The sequence below is a fragment of the Hipposideros armiger genome, unplaced genomic scaffold (assembly GCF_001890085.2).
Source record: "Hipposideros armiger isolate ML-2016 unplaced genomic scaffold, ASM189008v1 scaffold_355, whole genome shotgun sequence".
In the NCBI taxonomy this organism is placed as follows: domain Eukaryota; kingdom Metazoa; phylum Chordata; class Mammalia; order Chiroptera; family Hipposideridae; genus Hipposideros; species Hipposideros armiger.
In genome coordinates, this window is record NW_017731705.1 from 333,600 (window position 1) to 353,753 (window position 20,154).

Consider the following 20,154-nt stretch of genomic DNA (forward strand, 5'->3'; position numbering starts at 1 on the left):
CTCCCACAATCCTTTTCAGCTCCTACTGGATGGCATACCTGCAACCCCATTTCCCACTTCTTACCTTAGTCCTCAACAATTGGAAGTCAGTACATAAAGGAATTTAAAGCCCATAGAGACAGTGTGAGAAGTTCAATCAGCTAAGGTTAGTACGTAAAATAAATGTTTTATAGGGTGGAGGTGTAAGAGGTGATTATGTGTTAAAGGATTTAATTTTAGCTAGAAGCTGCAACTAGAAACTGTGTTTTGGGTGGATGGAGATTTCCTTTCTCTTGTTTTTCCCTCTTTAGAATCATTTTTTTTTATTGAATATATTTGACATATAACATTGTATAAATTTAAAGTCTACAACCTGTTTCTTTGATACATTTATATATCCTAACATGATGGACATTGTAGTGATATTTATCACATTACATACTTACAGCACAACATTGTTGTCTATAATCATTATATTATGCATTAGATCTTAACAGCTTATTTATTACTTGTTGCAAGTTTGTACCCTTAAACATCTGCCCTATGCCCCCACAACCCCCAAGCCCTGGTAACTTACCATTTTACTCTCTGCTTTTACGAGTTTATCTTTTTTTAGATTCCACATATAAGTGATACCACACAGTACTTGTCTTTCTCTATCTGATTTGTCTGTTATGTGCTTAAGGTCCATCCACGTTGTCAAAAATGGATGTGGATTTTTTCTTTTCCTTTTCTGTTTTTTAATTTCGGATGATCCCTTTTATTTAGAAACCCTGAACCTCTTTGTTTTGATCAAAAGTCACATGGCTTTCAGCGTATTACAAAAAAAAAAAAATCTACCTGAAATATAGTTGTAGCGTTTACATTAACAAATATATTGCCAACTAGTAGAGACCAGCCCGGGTACTGGGTGTTGTACACAAACTTTTATCATCGTCTCTCTACAAATTCTGCTGCTGCTATCAGTGTCCCTATGCTGCCTCTTACCAAAGCTGTCAACTCTTCAATCTCAGCATTTAATGTATGTATTACCCATTCCATTGCTTCTTGGCCCTTATTAGCACTGGAAGATATCGTACCTGCCATCATTCCTTCAAGGTAACTACTGAGACTGGCTCCTTTCACAGCGATTATGGCTTCTTGAATCAAAACAGGGTTTTTCTGGGTTCTGAGGATGTGGTTTACATATAAGTCTTACATCTGCTGAAACCATATTTGTAAATTAAATATTGGTGAATTTAAGTTCCATTGTTTCTTCTACAGCAGTGGTTCTCAACCTGTAGGTCTCGACCCCTTTGGGGGTCGAACAACCCTTTCACAGGGGTCGCCTAAGACCACTGGAAAGCAAAAAGATATTTGCATTACGATTCATAACAGTAGCAAAATTACAGTTATAGAGTAGCAACGAAAATAATTTTATGGTTGGGGGTCACCACAACATGAGGAACTGTATTAAGGGGTCTCGGCATTATGAAGGTTGAGAACCGCTGCTCTACAGGATCAACTACAGAATGTTCTTGCTCACATGTTTTAGTTCTTGGGCACCAAAAGGAGATTTCACAATGGAAGGCAGTCCCCACTCTGTGGCTAAGAAGTCTAGGGCTGTGCAACTTTCCAGAAGGATCTATATGTCTGTCCAATACATCAACTCCAACCTCACTTGGTTTCATAGGGTTTGGGTATATCTGCATGGTAGTTGTAACAGTTTCCCATGGGTGATCAAAGACGTGCCCCTAAGTCCAGATAGATTTTCATGGTGCCCACGGCCTGCGTGAGGTCCCAGTGGCACAAGGAGGCAAAGCAGACACACTTTCCCCAGCCCCAACCCCTACCCACCCAGCTGGCTGTGCAGCGCGCAGGCGCTGTTAGGCCCACCATAAGGATGTGGATTTTCAAGAGGTAACTCATCTTACAGGAGAATTTTAAAGAGATTTTCAGTTTAATTCAACAGAGAAGAATATAGTGATACATTGTTCTAAAGTTTTACATTTTGGAGGCATGAGAGAGGTAAATGAATGATAGGCAGCCCAATCTATAGTCTATGATCTTATTTTATATGTTTTTTTTGGGGAGGGAATAATAGACTATTTTAGTTAAAAGAGACTTAAAGATCTCTTCAGTCAAAGCCTCCTTCATTTTTCACGTGGAAAATCTGACTTCAGCAAGGTTAAGTAATTTGTTTAATGATATAATAACCCAAATAGGTTAAGAAAGCCAATTGACTTTCAATTAGATTATCGTTATTCACTGACAACTAGAACAGAATCCAAAGATAATAAAGAGCTTTTAATTAAAAATAAATAAATAAATATGAGATGAAAGTGAGTGTGTTTCTGAAACAGCTCTAGCTGGAACTTGAATGGAAAGTCCTTGACAGACACAAAATTTCCTCAAGATGGTTCACTGGGAAGAGGCTGTTTATTTCATAGATCCCCCCCCCCCCCGAGGTCAGCCTCAGAAACCTAACACTTAGAAGGCAATTATATTAATATACTAAGTAATAGCACTGTATTAAGCATTATCCACGTGAAAAAATTAACTAAATCTAAAAAATTAACAACCATTTAAATGTGATACTATATCTGTTTACTTTCAGTTTTGAAAACCTTTCAAGGTTAGGAATTTCATTCTCAGACTCGTGAATTTAGGTTGAAGACAATGTCATCTTAATCTCTGCCTGTCACAGAGACAGAAGGCCTCTACTGATAAATGGCTGATTCTGTCATCATGACAGCTCTAACAACTGACAGCTCTCTTAAGGCTGAATACTTACTTTAGTTTAATAGGAAAAGTACAAAAAATAACTTGATGGTTTGGATGATTTTTCTTAAAAAAGTAAAAGATTTAATGCGTCAGGAAAATATAGTTGTAATATGATTCCAATCTTAACATCTCATCGTGAATCGATGTGTATTTATGTATTTTTTCCAATATGTATTTTAGACAAGTGTTTTCTTGAGATTGTGTGTGTGTGTGTGTCTGTGTGTGTGTGTGTGTGTGTGTACACACATATATATAGTTAAGGTGCTACACGGCTAAAGAGGAGTACTTCCCTATAAATATTCACATGATAATTTCACACCTTCTTTCAAGTCTATATATGGAGATCATGATGGAATATTGTTTGCTACTCCAAGACTTTCGAGGAAGGCTTTATTTCATTCGGGACTGAGTCTAATCTAAAGGGTCAATTATATATGGAAGGTAGAACAAACTAATCTTAAAATGTTAGTTCACTTGAAAGTCAAACTTCATAGGGAGATTAAAATGACTATTTTAAAAATAATATTTTCAATTTAGAAACATTAAATTTATTATGAAAATAAGCTTGCATTTGACAGAAAAGTACTTATAATTCTGTAGATATACATAGTAATCTCAGTTGTCTTACTAAGCATTATCTTAAACTAAAAATTATTTTCACTTAGAAAAAGCCACTTTATGAAACTGACATTTTTATTAAGGGAAAGAGTAGGAGAAAAATTGTCTCAAATAGTCCACATAAAGGGAAAGATATAATAAGGTGTATTTTTAGATTATAGTATTAATTTCTATCAGAGTATCACACTAATAAGGTGACCATGGAAATGTTGTATAGTGTAAGATAAATACATGAGCAAGCCAAAGAGATGCAGTCTCATTTTGCCATGCACTATAATAGAGGGCAAAGCTAGTTAAACAGATGGCACTCAGGATTTCTCAATGAATTCAGCATCTGTGTGTACATGTTGCATAAATGCCAATTAAAATGTGTCTCAGTAAATTTACATCCCTTGCTGATAGAAACTAAGCCAATCTTGCTGGCTCAGGATCAAGGTTAAACTTAATCATCTGCTGAACTTGCAGCAAGTTGCTCTCAGATTGTACAGAAATTCCCAGTGAAATAATAAAAACAGAGCTCCTATTGATTTGTATTTATTTATATTCATAATTCATTTGTACAGCCTTGGGCTAGAGCTCAAAAGTAAAAAAGTTACTATCTGTACGACATGGCCAACTACTCTTTAAACCACATTTCCAACAAATACTTCTTTGATTAAAATACTTGCCTGCATAAATTTTCCTTAACCTCCTCCTTGCAACTTCCTAGCTGAAATAATTTTGTTTTAAAATGATCCTTCAAAATGATCTTGAACAAAGGAAAAAGGCAGTTAGCAGTCGGTCTATAATTTATATAGGAAAGAACAGTCTGCTTCAGAGTGACAGGCAGCCATGAAATTATTGGAAACAATTCCTCCTGAAGGAACATAAAAATGGCTTCACCCTGACATCTGTTTGATACAGTCCTTTTCTTCGGCACCCTCTCCCTCTGGCTCATAAGAACCTCCCTAAAAAATTTTAGGCTACTTTAGGCTCGGTCTTTTTTTTTTTTTTCAAGATTTTATTGGGGAGCTGGGGAAGGGGAACAGACAAGTTGCTGTCCTTTTGTTCTTCAGTCTAGTTGCGGAGGACGTCGCTTCACTGGCCCATGTTGGTATTATATTTGCACTCTTCCCGGCTGAGGCAGTTGCTAACTGGCCATTGGATGGCCGTTCACAGCAGCTCATGAAAGCTCACGTCCGCTGCCGGCCAGCCCCACTGCAGACTACGCTGTTGCCAGTGCCTCACAGCAGCCCAGCTCCAGGTCGAGCTGTTGTTCACCATCTTAGCTGTAGAGGGCGCAGCATCACTGGCCCGCATGTGGGATCTGACCCAGGGCCCTGCTCTCAGAGCTGATGTCCCAAGCCAACTCCTAACCAACGTGCCACTCGGCCGGCCCCTAGGCTAGGTCGTTTTGAATTTCAAACTTTCAATACCCACACTATTCATTCTCAAGTGAAAAATTTGCCTCATGATTAAAATAGGCATTTCATTGCAAGGGAATATTACATGGGCATTAAATACAATGCTATTTTTTTTTACAAATAAAGTAATTAATGCCCAAGATAAAACGTTAACTGAAAAACACATAAAAACATCTATGACAGTTTCCAAAACTATGTTCCATAAGACACTAGATCAAAGTAACTTTAATTATGTACTTGCTAAAAAAAGAGACATTTATATTTGGAAAAAGCTATGCAGTATAGCCACCCTTTGGAGAATTACAAAATACATTAGCATGTTAAAAGTATTGAAGAGTCCTGTAGTAAAGAAACCCATTAAACTTTATTGTCCTACTATTTTCTGAACACTTTTAACCATGTCAACTTTACTTTATTATACTTATAAATTATTGGAGGAACATCATTTACTGCTTTCTAAAATAAAATCCTTAATCATATACTTTGCAAAAGGGCAATGTAAAATATGTTTCTAATTCTGTAAAAACCATTATTAGATTCTGAGTAGTGAAACTATAAATGATTTTAATCTTCTCCTTTGTAATTTTCTAAGAGGTGATGTTATATAGTGAACCTATATTGTTTTTATAAAACAGAAAAGCATACATTGTACTCAATACCATCCTATTTTATATATTACGTAACTCTGCATGTGTTCATTTCTCATGCCTCTACTACAAATAGCTAATAATATAGCATTTAATCGGTGGAAGGCTTTGTGTTAAAAACAGAATATCATTTCATCCTCACAAAGGTTGATGAACAGAGTTTTCATCATTTTACAAATGGAGAAATGTATATTTTGCTTATTATATAGGGGAACCAGGATTCCATCCCAGGCCAGTCTGATGTCAAAGCACGTAGTTTCACCACTAAGCTCTGTTAAAACCCTGAGGACAAGAATTATGCTTTATATTCGATATCCCCAAAGTACATCATCAGAGTACCATACAATAATAACCAAATAAAACTAATACTTAACACTTACTCATTGGTTATTCAGTGTGTGTCTACGTTTTAAATAATAACACTAACATTTACTGAGTATGTTATGCCATGCTAGAAACTGGGCTAGCGATTTGTTATACATTAATTTCATTAATTCCTACCTGAATCATGAGTTTATTACTATTATTATCCCCATTTTATTGGTGATAAAACTAGAACCATATAAGTTTACTACTATTATTATCACCATTTTATTGGTGAGAAAAGTAAGAGATACAGAAGTACAAAAACCAGGATACAAACCATATAAGTTTAATTCTACATTCAGTGCTCTTAATCACTAAATCAGTAAAACACCATAGGACGGATGCAGTGTTATCCCAATATGCAGTTTTTAAATTGAGTTATTTCTTTAGGAAAAAAACCAAAAGGTTAGTAGACAAATTTAGTTAAATGTTCTTACATCAACATATAGATGTTTATTCTACTCTTATTTGTTTCTTAAAATGATGAGATTAAACTATTAAATAAAAGTGATGAAAAACCCATTATCATAAATCTACCTTGATTTTGGTAAATGTTTAAACATCTCTTCAAAGAAAAATGTTTGCAAAATAAGATGGTTTAAAAATAGTAGTTTTTAGTGTTCATATTCTATGATTTTCTAAATTACAGAATTGGACAGGAAAAAAAAATCATGATTGTTAGGTTTACATTACATTCACTGTAATTTACTAGATAATCCCCCAAATTCATCCTCTTGCATCAGTTGTGTCTTCCACCCTCTACTCACCCTTACAAAGCTGTATCTGGCACATAGTGGATGCACAAAAATTTTGAATGCTGGATAACTTTATCACACATGATGGGGTTCAGAATACACTACCCAGTGCTGGCCGAGTAGCTCAGTTGGTTAAGAGCGTGAGCTCTGAGCAACAGGGTTGCCGGTTCGATTCCCTCAGGGGCCAGTAGCTGCACCCGACCTGAGCTGCTGCTGAGCTGCCAACAGGTGGCAGGATAGCTCAGCTGGTGAGAGCGTGTGCTCCTAATAACAAGGTTGTAGGCTGGACTCCCGCATGGGATCGTGAGCTATGCCCCCCTGCAACTAAGATTGAGCACGGCACCTTGAGCTGAGCTGCCCTGAGCTGCCGACATGCGACCAGATGGAGGCTGGACTTGGAGCTGAGCTAGCTGCATCCTCTACAACTAAGACTGAAGGACAACAACTTGTCTGTTCCCCTTCCCCAACACTGTTCCCCTCCCCTAATTCCCCAATTAAAAAAAAAATCTTTAAAAAAAAAAAAAGGATACACTACTAAAAAATATAGCACTTTAAATATTTCAAGCTGCAGGTATCTGACAATAAGCCAATAGAGGAAGGACTCTCTGACCTCCCCTTTCTCCCCTGAAGCAGGTCATAAGACACTCAAGTGAGAGCATCCTTACCTCCGAAAATGGGAGGGCCACTGAGAGGAATCTAAACAAACAGGCCTTGCTACTTTTTATCCATTTTACTACCCTTTTGTCCTCTCATGTTTTTCCATGACTTTCCATTCTTCATTAAACCTGGTATGAAAATACTCAAGTTTTACTGCTTCTGTGGTTCTTCATTTTCTTATGAAGGCTCCCGTGTCACATAAAACTTAAATGAAATACCTGTGTATGCTTCTCTTCTATTAATATGTGTTTTCTCCATCCAATTTATAGACACCCAGCTGGAGAACCTAGAAGGCTGGTAGGAAAAATAATTTTCCTCTTCTAAACACATCTTATTAGATTTGGAACTGAATTGCTTTAATACTGAGTCTCATTTCCATTTTGATATCTTCACTAAGCTTCATGTCTTGTTTATTGCTACATAACAGGGTCTGGCACTGTTTCTTTAACAGCAAGGAAACACATAGATATTTTAGAATGAACAAAATAATCCAATTAATTCTTTAAAAAATCCTGGCAGGCAGGCTCATTTCTTTGTTCATTTTCTAAATTAAGAATTTTGCCAAAGGAATGATAGCTTGTATGTGAAAGACTGGGCCTAACCTAAGCATATCAAATTCCATAGTCAAGTTCTTTCCATTTATCCATTCACTATCATTTAATTCACCTCTGATACTACACATGATCACGAAAACTGCAACAGTCAAAAGCAATTACACAATTTATAAATACCCCTACAATTTTAATATTTAAGGGTCATGATGATTTTTTAAGCTAGGTTTAAATAGATAACTCCTGTGTTTTATTTGTTATTGTAACAAAGGTACTTGCAAAACATTCTCCTTTTTTAAAGATATTTTATTAATATATAACTAACATACAATATTATATATTTACAGCTATACACCATCGTTATTAAAAACTTATATACCTAAAGAGGTGATCACCATAAGTCCAGCAATCATCCGACACTGTACTATGCTACCACAATATTATTGACTATACTTCCTATGCTATGCATTATATCCCCATAACTTATTTGTTTTATACTTGGAGATTTGGACCTATTATTCCTCTTCACCTTTTTAGCCTTCTTTTTAATTTTTCAACATACGTGACCTTCAATATTATTTTATATTAATTTCAGGTATACAGGACACTGGTTAGACATTTATATAATTTTAGAAGTGATCCTGCTGACTAGTATAAGTAGCTGCTTTCCTCTTGCAGCTTTTAAGAATCTTTGTCTTTAACCTTTGTCATTTTAATTATGATGTGTCTTGGTGTGGGCCTCTTTGGGTTCCTCTTGTTTGGGACTCTGAGCTCCCTGGGCTTGTATATCTATTTTCTTCACCAGGTTAGGGAAGTTTTCCACCATTATTTCTTCAAATGGGTTTCCAATTCCTTGCTCTCTTTCTTCTTCATCTGGTACCCCAGTGATGTGAATGTTGGTACGATTGATGTTGTCACAGAGGCCCGTTAAACTATCCTCATTTTTTTTTCTTGGATTCTTTTTACTTTTTGCTATTCTAATTGAATGTTTTCTGCTACCTTATCTTCTAAATTGCTGATCTAATCTAATGTTGATTCCCTCTAATGTAGTCTTCATTTCTAACTGGTTCTTTTTTATGTTTTCTATCTCCATTTTTGTTTGCTACATTTTCATTGAAATTCTCCCTGAGATCATTGAATATCCTCATAACCAGTGTTTTAAACTCTGCATTTGGTAGATTCTTGTCTCCATTTCATTTAGTTCTTTTGCTGGAGCTTTGATCTCTTCTTTTATTTGGGACATGTTTCTTTTTCTCCCCATTTTGGCTGACTCGCTGAATTTTTTTCTATGTATTAAGCAGGGCTGCTATGTCTCCCGGCCTTAGTAGAGTGGCCTTATGTAGTAGGTGTTCTGTGGGGTCCAGTGGTGCAGTCTTCCTCATCACTAAAGCCAGGAGCTTTAGGTGGGTTGTGTATGCCCGCCTCTTTTAGTTGAACCTTGGTCGCTGTTTGCACGTCAATTAAAGGGACTGACTTTTGCACTGATTGGTTTGGTCATTGGTCCAGACAACAGAGAAGAAGCTTCTGTGCAGGGGCTCATCCTACAAAGCAGAGTTTGCTTCAGCAGGGCTCTGGTTTCTGCCCAGTCTGCCCTTTGGGTGTGTCATCCTTGGAGGAGGCTGGGTGATGCCCCAGCTCAATCTGAAGCTGGTCACCAGACATGCTAGCCCCAGTGTCTCCCGGGAGGTGTCCTGCAACTGGCCAAATTCAGCCACAGCATGTGCCCTGCCTGGGGTCACCTAGCACAAGCCACAAAGCAATCCATCCATAGATGGCTGCCCAGTGTGGGTCACTGGGCTTGGAAGTGCCTGGAGAGGCTAAGCCACAAACCAAGGCTGGATGCCATTAGTGGCAGGGTTGGGGCTGCTCAGCAAGAGGTTTGGGGCATGCCAATGCCAAATCCTGCTTGTTTGGGTTTTGTAAACTTTTGAGAGATTTTGGGAAAGTCCATATAATGAGCCAAGATAGGCCGTTTGTATCGACAAGCCACTGAAAGGGGCTTGGGTGTGTCCGAAAGATGGGTAGGACTGGGTCTCAGGGAATCACCAGGTCAGACAAAGAGTGTTAGCCAAGGCAATTGAGACTCAGATATGGTGCCCAATGTGTCTGCAGGCTGGAGGGGTGAGGGCTTGACAAAAAAACAAAACAAACAAACAAACAAAAAACAATGGATTCTGCAGCACTTCTGTCTGGAAAAAAGCTATCCCTTCCAGTCCTCGCCCCACAGTCAGACAATTCAGTTCCTCCACATATGTGCCTGGCACCTTTCAAGCTGCTGCCCCAGCACTGGACTCAAAGTGAGTGAATCAGCAAGTAAGTATGAGCACAGGTCCTTTAAGAGGAATTGCTGGGACTCTAGCTGCCCCCTTTCTCAGTCAGCCATAATCTCTGGTGGTTTTCCCATCCAGAAGACATAGGGACTTCTCTTCTGATCAGTGAAACCCTGAGACTGGGAGCCCTTGCTTCTGTGGGGGACAGGAACCTACCCAGCTGAGATATCCCTCTAAACTTTTAATGGTTACATGTAGTTGTGGGACCAGCCCGTTTTGTGTCTCTGCCCTTCCTACCAGTCTCAGGGTGGCTTCTTCTGTATGTCCTTGGTTGTAGCACTTCAGTTAAGCTAGACATCAGGCAATTCTCAGTGAGGGTTATTCTGTAGTTTTGCTGTAATTTTAATGTGGTTGTGGGATGAGATAAGCATAGTGTTTACCTACTCTACCATCTTGACTGGAAAAATTGCTTCCATTGTTAAAACATTCTTTATTAAAAAATTAAAATGTATCACTTGAAAGTATCAAAGGAAGGTCACTTTAATGTCTATATCCTGATAAACATTAGTTTTTATAAAACAAATAGGAAAAGGAATACACAGTTCAAAATTTGTCCCTTGCTCAACAAATTTTAAAAACATCAACAGTTAACTGCGGTAGTCTCTAAAGTGGCTCTATTCACTCCACATAGGTAAAAACATTCAGAAATATCATTCAATTTACTATGAATGACATGAAAATGTATTATGTATTTACCATGTAATAAACTTCTGCCAAATATATATGTAGTCAATATCCACTGGTAATTTGAAAATACTCTTTAAGTCAAATTATAAAACAAACTTTATTTACGTTTTTAATTAACCAAAGAGTGGATGCTTTCCAATTTTCCTGCATTTAGTATTCAAAAATTCTGATTCTTATGTATCATACCCACTGAAGAAATACATTATGTGTACATATCCCTTCATATAGGATGCCAATTTGTTCCTATCATAAAACAAAGCTGATTAACTGGTAAACCATCCAGTAAAATTCTATCTTTTAGCCAGCTAGACCTAATAGGAGTTTTTCCACCACATTACACAAATGAACACAAACCTTGGACAATTACATCCCACTAGCTCATGTGAGTAATTGCTAGGGTAGAAAACTGCAGCAAGTATGAAGGTGTAGAGGCTCATTTTCAGATGACAAAATAAAACATGGGGGTGGGGGGGACGATGACATTATTTTCCAAACTGAATTATTTATATAATACATTTTTCTCTGTTTATACTTTTCTATTAAAGACACCTCTTCATATTTCACAGAAGTAAAATAATTAAACTAAAACGAGATGGAAGACTATTAAATCATGCAGTAGAGGGTTGCAGTTATTTTCTTTGAATTAGTACTCCATTCAACGTCCAATGATGTAGTGCCTACTCTGTACAAAGAGGCCAAGTTACAGAAGAAGGAGCAATGGCATCTGCCTTTAAATACATGTAATGGTTGTTCAACTTCCTGAGAACAAAATACAAACTATCCCAGCTTTGGAGAGTTCAGAGCTTTTCTAATAAGCTTGCCTTATTTTCTTGGTGTTCTTTCATGCTACTTCACTATATTTTAGTATTCTGGCCCCAGGTCTCCTCTGTTGTTTACTGTAGAATTATTGTCTGGGAACCATTTTGGCCTAGTTTACAGTGTTTTTTTCTCAGTTGCCTTAGCTATGCTTTGGCCAGTTTCTGTGGGCAGACAGCTCCAACAGCTCTCTCACGGGCTGAGAACTTAGCTTCTTCTTTTTTCTTTTCTTCTTTTGAGGACTTAGCATCTTATTTCACAGGATTGAGGGAGTAGTGCACTCCTGTTAGCTTCCTGTTTACATGCAAACCTACCCTTCAGAATTTAAAGCACACTTATGGAGTCAGAATCTTATCCTATGGTTATATATTACATTATACTATATTACAGCATGCTATATTCATTTATTTTTCTATTGTCTCTTTTCCCTACACATCTAGTTTCATAAGAAAGCCTTACTAATAATACATAGAGTAGCATGTTGTTCAATGAATGATTCAATGAATGAACCTCGCATCTCCCCATCCGGCAATTCCTCCATGTGAAGAAATTCTTTAACAGAGTTTCAATGAGGAATTAAGCCTTGGTGGCCTTAAATATGATTCTACAGACAAGTAAACCTTTCGTTATTACTGGCAAAAAATACACTCACCTTCTGATGTGGTATTTCCCTACAAATTTAGATTTGTTGAACTAGAATGTATAAATCTGGATAATACAGTGTTTCAAAGACAAGACTCTACAGACAGACTGCCTGAGTCAAAAAACTTGACTCTTGCCACTTACTTAGTATGACTTTGGAAGAGTTTCTGAACTGTTTTATGCTTGAATTTCCTCATATATAAAAGAAGGACAACTAAATAGGGACTGACAATAAAAACTCTAACAGAGAATTGTTGTGAGGATTAAATAAGTCTCAACGTATATCACACTTTGAACAGTGTCCAGTACACTAAATAATAGCTCAAGATGTTGACTATTATGACTAATATTAACATATGTGCATGTTCTGCTTAATAAATAATAGTAGATGTCATTTCTTGGATAATTTCTATTATTATTAATTTAATTGGGAGTTTGGTTAGACTGATCTGAACTGTAAGGGGTGGACTATTCTTAGGTGAACGTAAAATTTGTCTCCTGATTATGCAAAGTTGGGTACCAAACTGCTGACATGTGCTAATCCAAGCTGTGTAGTCACTTTAGGCTATTAATTAAAACAGCAACAATATCTTAATATGAATACACTATTCTAATTGATTCCAATCATAAACATTAACTTCTGATGAAGGGAAGGGAAGTTTCAAGAGAAAGTGAATAGCAATGTCAATTTGAGGAAGATTTTTAAATGAGTCAAAAGACACACTGAAACAGAATAACTGGACGGCTTATGATATGAGGACATACTTTGCTCAAAATTGTTCCCAGTGCTTATATACAATAAATGTCATCTGGTACTGCATTATTTTTACTACCACTATTATTATTTAAGTGAATAGATATAATTTAGCTAACATTATTTATATTTCTTTGTAGTTGAAAGTCATACAGAATGGTTATAACCAAATAATCAATGCCCCCCTGGAATTAACTGCTGCTGGAATACGTTATCTAATCCTCCTTGGTGATTATTTCCTTATTATTATGTTTTTTTTAGCTGAGCCATCCTGCTGCCTGTTGGCAGCTCAGTGGCTGCTCAGCTCAGGCTGGGCATTGAACCGCTGTTGCTCAGAGCTCAAACTCTTGAGCAAGCTCTTAACCAACTGAGCCACTCGGCCGGTCTCATGATTATTTCTTTTTAAAACAATTTAAAACAGAAATCAAAATAAAAACTTTTGCTTACTGTCTATAAAAACATTAATTTTCATGTGTATTGTTGACTTACTATTAACAGAGATTGAAAGCCAACATCACATGTTAAAGCAGCATAATAAAATGATGCAATTTGTAAAATGCACAATACCTTATCTGATGAAAAAAAAAGTACTAACTGTAAAAAATTATCTGAACTCAGAACAAGGCACAGTTTAATTTTCTGTGGTGCCATTTTAGTCTTTCTTTTTTTCTCAGTTTTCCATTCCATATGCATGTATACTTATCTCTCTCCATTAAATAAAAACATCCTCTCAAACTTTTCCTGATGTCACTTTCATATCTTACTGCTTATTTGACTGCCAAACATTTTTCGGGTTGCCACACATTGCCTTCCATTCTCCGTCTTCATTCTATTGAAACTCTTCTCAATTTATTGGGTTGTTGGAAAAGTCATGATGTGTTGTTACAATGAAAAACACAGAAAAAAATACGTCATGATTTTTCTGACAACCCAGTAGTTTTTAAAAAATCTATTCATTGCCCAGATTACAAAGCCTATTTCCAGGCTCTGTCCTAGTTTACTGTTTTACAGGTTTCGTTTCTGTGGACCATGTCTTCTTCTTGGCACTCTACTCTTACTTGTGTCCACCACACATTTCTATTGCTTCTCTTTCAGTTATTTCCAACTGCTCCTTCTTGGTCTTCTTTGCTAATGTTTCTCCATAAGTTGTCATTTTGATTGATTTTTAAGTTCCTTCATTTTTTACTATTTTTTTTAATGCTAAATACTCTCCCTGACTGAATGATAGTATTCAATCACATGATGTTCTCTGCTGTCCTTATGTGGGATGTACCAGTTTCTAGAACTCTAGCCTAGATTGTTGTCCCATGTCCTAAACAAATAGGACCCATTTCCTCCCAGGTTCCATTTCCTTCATACATAACCATTTGGATGCCTCACACATGGACTTCACCAATAACACTCTCTTAAAAATAAATAACAGGGCCAGCCGAGTAGCGTGTTGGTTAAGAGTTGGCTTGGGACGCCAGCTCTGAGCAGCAGGGCCCCGATTCGGATCCCACGTGAAGATCAGTGACACTGCACTCTACAGATAAGATGGTGAACAACAGCTCGACCTGGAGCTGGGCTGCCATGAGTCACCGGTGATGGCGTAGGCTGCAGTGGGGCTGCAGTGGGCTGCCATAAGCTACCATGAGCGGCCGGCAGCCAGCGTGAGCTGCCAAGAGCCACCATGAGCAGCCGTCCAGTGGCCAGCGACTGATCTGCCTCAGCCGGGAAGAGCGCAATGATCATACCAACGTGGGCCAGTGAAGCGACGTCCTCCACAGCTAGACTAAAGAACAAAAAGGACAGCAACTTGTCTGTTCCCCTTTCCCAATTCCCTAATGCTGTTCCCCTCCCCCCAATTTCCCAATAAAATCTTTTTTTAATATAATAAATAAATAAATAACAATAACCATTTTTATTCCTTGTGTATTTCCTATCTCAATATATGGGTACACCAAGAAATTCTAGAGTCAACCTAGAATCCTCACTCTATATCAGTCCCACATTCAGTCAAATTTATCTCAAAAATGTTCTCTCAAACCAGTCATCTTCTCTCCAACCCCAAATTCACATATTAAATCAGATCTTGGCCAATTGGTTTGTCTAGATTAACTCTATGAGTTAATTCAATGTAGGTGCACTCAATGCATAAAATAAAACCCTAAGTGGATATACAAAATATCTAGAAAGGTGAAGCAATGGATGGAGTTTGAAAGAGCTTCCTATTTGATTCTAATATAACATACCACCCATCTCTTCTATTTTCTCTGTGCTCAGGGTTGAAATCACTCTTCTAATCCCTTTAAGTGGTTCTTATCCTAGCTGCACACTGGAATCCCCTGGGGAGATAGAAAAATTCAGAAGTCTGGGTCCCACACCCAGGGATTCAGATGTAATTATTCTAGGATGCAGTGTGGTATTTCCAATATACAGCCAACTTTTAGAACCACCTGTCTAAACCAACAATACCTGAATGAGTAAGCAACATTCCGGAGCTCCATACAACAATTCACAGGTATGGGATATTAAAAGCTTTCTATTGAAATGAATCATGAACTCTTAAACTTTTAAATACCATTTCAAATGATATGTTAAAACTTATATAATACTTTAACATTGTTATACAGTAGTACACAGTAAATAAATGTATAAACACTGTAGTGGACTTGCACATAGGTTTTGCAAAAGAGGGAGTAAAAACTAAAAAGTTTGAAGATGATTGCTGTAAACTGTAGCTCTCCATCACTCAATTCAAGTGTTTGCAAACGGGTCTCCTTTAACCAGCCTCCCATCTTCCTGGGCCAAGTAATTAATCCACTGTGGATGTTTTCTGAAACATCACATATGATCCTGTCACTCCCTTGCTTTAAAATCTTTATTGACTCCAAGTTTATTGTTTAACTAAGTAATCTATACTAAAAACAAAAGGAGAAATACTTAATATGACTCCCAAGCACCCTCACAATGTCTCTTTAAGCTCTATTTCTTCCTCCTCAGCCTCACTTCTCACTCCTCCATCCCTAGAGCCTATGCTGCAATATTTTCTCTAGTATATAAATATGCCATGTCCCTGTGCACACTTGTTTTCCCTGGTTTACAACAGTGTTTTCCTTATTTTCCACCTGGTAAACCTCAATTTAATTTGCAAAAGAAATAAAACAGAGCTCTTCTCTGAAATATTCAAGGATTCCTCTAAACAGTATTAATGAAATGTCTACGAAAGTGTGTATCACATTATACAATTATCCTACATTTGTTAGTTCCTATTAAATATGAGATCTTGAAAGACTAAAATTGACTTATCCATCTTCATATTTTCCCAATATTTGGCACTGAGCTAAGAATACCATAATGGCCTTATATATGCTAACTGAATAAATTCATTCAGTTTTTCAATAAATATTCATTGATTGCCTATTATGTGGCAGGCATTGTGAAAATACAATAAAAAATAATTTCTAATTAAATAAATGAAGGAATAACTAATTTAAAAAATAAATGTTGTTTGCTACAATGAAAATCAAAAGAAAAATAGCCATTACTATAACAAATAAACAAAAGCACTTGTTTTCTTTCTCTTAATAGGAATTCACTACTAATAGCAGCTCTAACATGTACTGCACAATGATAAATTACTTTCATAATAGTAATCCTAATGAAATTCAAGATTCTAAAATGTTACCTTAATTCAAGATTAAATTATGTCTATTATGCGCTTAGGTTCTACTGCATTTTATGATATTCTAACTGCAGGTAAAATTCAGACTTAATGAAATAACAGTGCTAAAATAGATCAGTTCAACACTTTACAGTGGAAAAACAGATCCATGTAAGTAAAATGCCTCACCTTAGATCATGCAAATAGTTACCAACTGAACCACTGGTATAAATCATGTCTGTTAAGATTTCACTCCTTAGATCATACCAATCTGAATTCTCCCTTGGTGAACCAGGATATCTGGTCCCAGACTAAATCATTTAGAATTACAGTTTGCTGTCCAAGGAACAGAATGTCATTATGAATAAAATATTGCTCCCCATTATTTAAATGTAGTGAAACCTGAGAACTATAAAACATTATTATGACTCTATGAAATATTAAGTGGCTTTGAACTAACTCAAGGTTTTTAAGCACCAAAAAACAAGAGTGATTGCTAGGAAATGGTACCTAATTAATCAAAAATAAAGACATTTTATTTTATTTTATTATTTTTTTAGAATGCAGAAAAGTATTATTTTTATTTTTTTAATTTTCCTCTTTTTTCAATTATAATTGACATTCAATATTATTTTATATTAGTTTCAGGTGTACAGCATAGTGGTTAGCGATTTATATAATTTATGAAGTGAACCCCCTAATTATTGTAGTCTGGTACCCACCTGGCACTATAGTTATTACAATACTATTGACTATATTCCCTATGCTGTACTTTACATCTCAGTGACTATTTTGTACCTACCGATTTGTACTTCTTAATCCCTTCACCTTTTGAAAGACATTTTAAATAAAAGGTTTATACTCCTTCTAAAATGCTAGCATATGTGAGCATTATCAGTATATAAGAATTGTAACCAAAACATTAATAATTAGTCATATAGAGATTAAGTGTTGTACTTAGGTTAGCTGAGTTTAAGAGTGGATTCAGGGTCAAACAACTCACTACTCAATGCCTCACTTTGCTTACTATAGAATGAGGATAATCAGAGTGATTATAAATTGCTAGAACTAAACGAGATTACCAATATAAAACCCAAATATCATTGCTCATACATTCTAAAACACTTAATAAATGTTAGCCATAATTATTCTTATTACCAAACACCTAAGGAGCCAGTATAGACAAATAATTAGGAGTACAGGTCTTAAGTTCAGTCAGGCGTCTGTTCAATATCTGGTTCAAAATGTTTAGTTTTATGGTCTAAGAAAACAATACAGCCTACTTATATAAAGCACAATTACTATACTATGAATTTCTAAATGATAATAACAATGCATGAAATTAATCTGGAAACTTTTAACAATCAACTTAAAAGTGAATTGGAAAAAAAGGTTAAAGGTCTTGTGGCATAGGGAATAAAATAAATATATATTGCATTTTTACAAAGAATAGTAGCAAAAAAAAATCTTAAAAAACTTTTTTATATAGGTTACGATTGGTCCTGAATATTAAAATCATCTTTATGCCTTAATTCCTTGTAGAATAATCATGGATGCCATTAGTCATTCGAAATTATCAGGGTTGCTTATTTAATAATTTCGAAAATTTTTTCTTGTCCTTGGCTTCCTTTTCTTATTTATAATGTGCACACATTCATTTAGATAATTACTAAATGTCCTTTCCATTCTAAAGTACTTCAGAAACTACTAAAGCAGGATCAGCAGGTACACTCAGCAAAGATGACAAATGGGTCTGAAATATAGCTTGAACTCGGCATGCTAAGCTGTGCTCAGGGATCTGATGACCCAGAGAAAGTGTGCATATATTGAAAAGATATTGACTATGTCTATGTGTTTTGTTTCTTTATTTGTTTGTCTTGTTTCCTTTGTTGCTTTCAGTTTTATATACCACAAATCAGTGAAACCACAGACAATAGTTTAGTGGCTACCAGAGGGTACAGGGGGAAGGGGGTGGTAGATGAGGATAAAAGGGGTCAAATATATGGTGATGGAAGGAGAACTGACTCTGGGTGGTGAACACACAATGTGATATATGGATGATGTATTGCGGAACTGTAGACCTGAAACCTATGTAACTTTACTAACAATTGTCACCCTAATAAACTATAATTAAAAAAAAAGAAAAGATATAAAGTCTAAGATTATAATTCTATAATAAAGTGTTTGAGTTACGTTATAAACACATTCCAATAAACTCCCACTTATGGGTATATTTCTCTCTCATTGTTTTAAACTGTTTAAAACAATTAACAAACTCTTCTAAGTTTTTTTTTCTTCAAGTTCTTTTCTTTACTCCCTTTTAATCTGAAAAACAATGCGGTGAAGGCCTTAACCACTAGTAAAGTAGACATCCTCTCTTCCCCAGGCTCCTCAATACCTTCCCTATGGATTGGCTTCTCCTTTATCCTTTAACTACCACCCAACCTTCAAAACACTGACCAGTGTTTATTTGACCACTTTTTCTTAATCATCTTAGCCTTCTTCTAATTCCTCCTACTGCTTATACAGACCTGTCTTGTGTACTTGTCAATTAGACCAATCTCCCTACAAATTCTGCCTTTGATTCAATTCCTCCTTGGAGATAACTAAGGAAATCCTTTCTTATTTACTAGTACCTTCCTTTTTACAATCTGGCTTGAGAGAAACCTGATTCTGATTATCCCAACAATTTCTTATACCTTGTAACTTCCACATCTGTTCACCTCACGGTGTCATTGCAGCAGAGTAACATAACGGTGTGTATTTATTCTCTGTGTACCTGCATTCATTTAGCTCGTTTTCCAAATCCTAATGAGTATATAAATGCCCTTTTCAAATCACGGATATCTTATTTAGCTTCTTTCTTAGTTCAGGAGTACAAAGATGGCTGTTGGTTTTCAACAAGTAAATCAAAATCAGAGTCAGTATTTTTTTTAAAGTGCCAATAAAAACAGCTAGTTCTCATTATAAAAACTTTCATGTCAACAAGAGTACTTAAATTAAGTAAATGTGAACTACATTTATTTTGAAACACACACACACACACACACACACACACACACACACACACACACACACACATCAGCAGAGAGAAATAGACAAGAGCCCAAGACCTATGGCCAGACTTCCCGATATGAAATTGGTTCCATGACTTACTGCTACTTAGAAATTTTCTCTGCTTTTTAACTCTTATCCTTAAGGATAGCTGCTTATCCTTTTCCTCTTTTCAAAAATAGGATTCATAATAGTTTCTGTCCCATAAGTCCAATGTGCATGTATCTTAGGAAAATGACAATATTTTATAGCCACTGATTCTATTCAACTAAGTTTAACATGAGCAATAAATATCAGAACAGCACATTTATGAAAGTGTTTTATAAAACAAGTTTCAGTGACTTTCAAGAATTATTTCCTTATACTATTTTAACAATTATCATTATATGGGTCAGGATGATACTGTGTAATTTACATTTTCATTTAATTGAATCCTCATGACCTCCCTATAATACAGGTATTATCATTTCACAAAGGAGAGATCTT

The 20,154-nt window shown here is 36.1% G+C and overlaps 1 protein-coding gene and 1 pseudogene across 10 annotated transcripts in view; both read right to left on the reverse strand.

Moving 5' to 3' along the window:
* The window catches only part of ROBO1 (roundabout guidance receptor 1), a 1,209,462-nt gene that overhangs the window by 162,314 nt on the left and 1,026,994 nt on the right, over positions 1–20,154 (reverse strand). The gene's annotated exons all lie outside the window — the stretch shown is intronic.
* Positions 910–14,121, reverse strand: LOC109392895 (PRELI domain containing protein 3B-like; annotated as a pseudogene).